Here is a 4,230-nt window from a genome sequence, read left to right as displayed (position 1 = left end):
CACAACTCACCTTTAGTTTGGGAGATGTAGCAGCTTCACTAGAATCGCAGTGGTTGGGCTTCGTTGTCAGGAAGTCTGCACAGCTACATGTAGGTCTGTCTGCTCACAGTTCCACAGGCAAAGCTGCAACACAAGACAGAATTTACCTTTAGTTTGGGAGCTTCACTATAGACACAGTCTGTGGCAGGGTTTGTCAGGAAGTCTTCACATGTAGGTCTGTCTCCTCACAGTCCCACAGGCAAGCTGCAACACAAGACAGAATTAGACCCATGTACACAGGTCAAAGGCATCTCCGGGCGTGGCCCCTGGGTTGCTAGGGTGTGTGCAGGGATGACATGCGCGTCGCCGGGTGTGGCAGGACGGTTGCTAGGGCGTGAGTTGGTTGGAGTTGTTCGGTATGTGTGAGTGGTGGAGGAGGCATGTCGGCAATGTTGTACAGGAACTGGGGCCCTTCCCATGGCCAACACACACACACACAGTATACACTGTTATCTTACATAAGGGGGGGTTTCCACTGCCCTTACTTACACAGTGTGAGTCCACAGGATAGAGGCACATGGCGGGCTGCCATCAAGCCTCGGCATCTGAGTTTGCAAGCACGTCTTCAGCTTACTGGGGAACAACAGATGTTAAACTGGATAGTGAGTGAGCTGGGAACTGCATATATCCTATACGTCATGCCAGGGTCACGTACGTACAGGGGACATGCGTCAGTAGGACCACCTGTAGTGTTGGGTGGCCCAGTGTAGCAGCCCAACCTGTACCCCTAACCAGACTGTACCCAGTGTAGCAGTCCAAACTGCACCCCTAGCCAGACTGTACCCAGTGTAGCAGCCCAACCTGTACCCCTAGCCAGACTGTACCCAGTGTAGCAGGCCAGACTGCACCCCTAACCAGACTGTACCCAGTGTAGCAGGCCAGACTGCACCCCTAACCAGACTGTACCCAGTGAAAGTGTTAGGGTTAGGATAAGGCACAGTTCTGGATACAAAAGTACACAGTATACTATTACTAGTATTAGCTAAAACAAGTAAAATCTGAGATTTTATACCTCCGAGCTTTTTATTGTATAATTATTTTATATGTTGTTTGTTATGTATAGTTGATGGTGTTGAATATTGTGCACAACAACAATTGTTGCGCACTGCAGGACTAGGGTTTTAAACAAAGAATTTATCGAGACCGGACACCCCTCTGTGCGAGGGGTCATATACGTGGACCAGACCGAGAATATCTTAAACACGCCAAAGGTCAACGGTCGTGACCATTTTCACGCTCAAAGGGGTATGCTGGGGCCACCAAAAGGCACCATTTTCACGCCCGAAAACACATATACGATAAAAACAAAAGAACGTGCTTCATCTACAGCCCAATAGCAAAACATACACCGAGTCCAAAAAAAATCCGTCCACCCAAACGCGAGAAACAGCTGCGAACATGAAAATCTAAATCTCCCACAAAACCCTTCCTTGGAAGGATGTCTCCTCCCCCGGAGGTAATGAGAGTAGACATGTTGTATAATACGCAGTAAAAAACTATGTAACTATATATAGTATTAGTGTTAGAAGTAGACATGTTGCAGAGTTACTAGTAAGTATATGAATATACATTTTTTGTATGAGTATACGTACAGTTGTAGACTAAGCATTGTTCGGAAATGGACATGTTGCAGAGTTAGTAGTATATTGACTATTACTATACAGTACTGTCACTAGTAGACTACATGTAAGTGTTGGAAGTGGACATGTTGCACAGAAAAAGTGGCCAGGAGGGAAATCTCCTGATCACTCAGCCTGCTGTGCCTGACCCTCGTGTGTCTGCCTGACATTTGGAAACAGTTTACGGCAGTCCCTGTGCAGCACAGGAAACACTTTACAGGTCGGAGCAGTGCTCTGGGCATCTCTGGGCAGTCCGGGTGCCTGATTGCTTCCTGTATGAGTTACACAATGTACCTGGGGACTCTAACAGCCTTGGGTACAACATACAGTAACAGGTTACAGACTGGGAGCAGTTCTGGGCAGATCTGGGCAGTCCGGGTGCCTGATTGCTTCCTGTATAAGTTACACAATGTACCTGGCATGGGGACTCTAACAGCCTTGGGTACAACATACAGTAACAGGTTACAGGCTGGGAGCAGCTCTGGGCAGATCTGGGCAGTCCTGGAGCCTGATTGCTTCCTGTAGGAGTTACCTGGAGACTCAAGTAGCTATAGAAGTCTTGTGTACATGCAGGAGCTACTGGTGTTGGTGTACAGGGGAGTTTCAGGAACTGTTGGTGGGGATGGGAGGACACATTGGTGTACAGGGGAGTTTCAGTAACTACCGGTGTGTACAGGGGAGTTTCAGGAACTGTTGGTGGGGATGGGAGGACACATTGGTGTACAGGGGAGTTTCAGTAACTACTGGTGTGTACAGGGGAGTTTCAGGAACTGTTGGTGGGGATGGGAGGACACACTGGTGTACATATCTAGAATCATGCTTCATCCAGGACCGTGCTCAGGCACAGTTCTGGATAGTCCACACCTATCCAGAATCGTACCTGGGGCACATCTACGTTCTTGGATATGCTGATATTAGTTAAACCCCCAACCCATCAGGACTGGTAATAGAACTAGGCAGACACGGTAGTTCTAGATACAATAATAAATTTGTTCATACATGTTTCAAAAAGAGAGAAGAGATCCTGTAGTTAGATCCTGTAGATAGAGAAATAGCACACGAATGTTACAATGACTTCTTCTATTCTTGTTACCAAGTTATTTAACTTAAGTGCATTTGGCCCGTGTAGGGCGTGAACATGCAATAAAGTTCATTGTCATTGTCATTGTCAATAAGATATCTGTCCAGTTTGATCTGAAGCCCAAATGTTGATAGCTCTGACGTGAGGGTGGCTGGGGGATGATTTTGTTCTCAGGTCATGAGTTCGCAGCCCGCAGATTGTAGTGACTTCTGGTCCAGGGTTTAAATAAATGAAAGACCTTTGCAAATTTTTCTGTCATTTAAGTGTCTAAATCCTGCCACATTTGTCACCCTGATTGTTTCTGTGGCAGGATTTAATAATTCATAAATAACGAGTTGTTCTCGTCTAGACTGGATTAATATTTGATCTGCTCGCGGGTCTCTGGTGTGCTTCTGTCTGGAGGGTGACATAATAAAGTTCAGAACATGCTTTCAATTTCACCTACATTAATAACATAGATAGACGTGAACTTGGCATTTGCTTGGCAAGTTCAGGTTTGTGCTTGCTTAACTGTCTATACCATGGGACCTAGCCTGCAAGTCTTCAGACTTTAATTTGGTCCCAATTTTGCCTACAGGAATATCATATTGGTCGTGAACTTGGCATTTGCTGTTACAACACGGGACCTGCAAATCTACAGACTTTAAACTGGTCCCCAGGTCTACAGAAATACTGTCACAGTAGCAAGACCTTACTACAGTTACTGTAGTAAACCCAGTAGCAAAACCAGTAGCAAATACAGTAACTGTAGCAAAATTAAAGTTACTGTAGCTCAACTTTGGTCCCAGGTTTACAGAAATACTTACTTAGTTACTGTAGCAGCTACAGTAGTAAGTACAGTAGCTGTAGCAAATACAGTTACTGTAGCAAACACAGTAGCAGGTACAGTAGCTAGCACAGTAGCAAGGAAGCACTTATAGCAGATCCTGTTACACACAGTAGCAGATACACAGTAGCACCACAGGTCCCCAGACACACCTCAATGCCTGCTGGGTTAAAGACTGAGGGATTTACTTCATCAGTTTCTTGTCTGTTCCTCATTATCAGAGGTGAACCTGAGGTCACATTACCTCCCCATCCCACCACAGTACCAAATCCCACCAACCCTGCCCCTGAGCTGAGCACTGGTACAAATGTACCCAAGCCTGGACCTGTAGCTAATGTGAAATGTGCCTGTAGTGTTGGGAGTGTTTGCCATTACCTGAGGGCACAGAGCACCTACTGCTATAGCTAACATGTCACCACCAGCACAACACAAGACAAACTTCCAACCCTGCCTCAGGAAAACTACAAAATGTACCCAAGCCTCAGGCATGGTAGCTTGTGAACCTGCAACTCTGTTTCACATTACCTGAGGGCACAGAGCACCTACTGCTATAGCTAACATGTCACCACCAGCACAACACAAGACAAACTTCCAACCCTGCCTCAGGAAAACTACAAAATGTACCCAAGCCTCAGGCATGGTAGCTTGTGAACCTGCAACTCTGT

At 46.2% G+C, this 4,230-nt stretch overlaps 1 protein-coding gene across 1 annotated transcript in view; it reads left to right on the top strand.

The window, feature by feature from the left end:
• LOC109462031 (ras-specific guanine nucleotide-releasing factor RalGPS2-like) overlaps positions 1-4,230 on the top strand; it is a 68,086-nt gene that overhangs the window by 14,677 nt on the left and 49,179 nt on the right. The window lies entirely within an intron of this gene.

The sequence above is a fragment of the Branchiostoma belcheri genome, unplaced genomic scaffold, assembly GCF_001625305.1.
Source record: "Branchiostoma belcheri isolate BF01 breed outbred unplaced genomic scaffold, Haploidv18h27 scaffold98, whole genome shotgun sequence".
NCBI classification, from domain to species: domain Eukaryota; kingdom Metazoa; phylum Chordata; class Leptocardii; order Amphioxiformes; family Branchiostomatidae; genus Branchiostoma; species Branchiostoma belcheri.
This window is presented reverse-complemented; position numbering and strand designations above follow the sequence as displayed.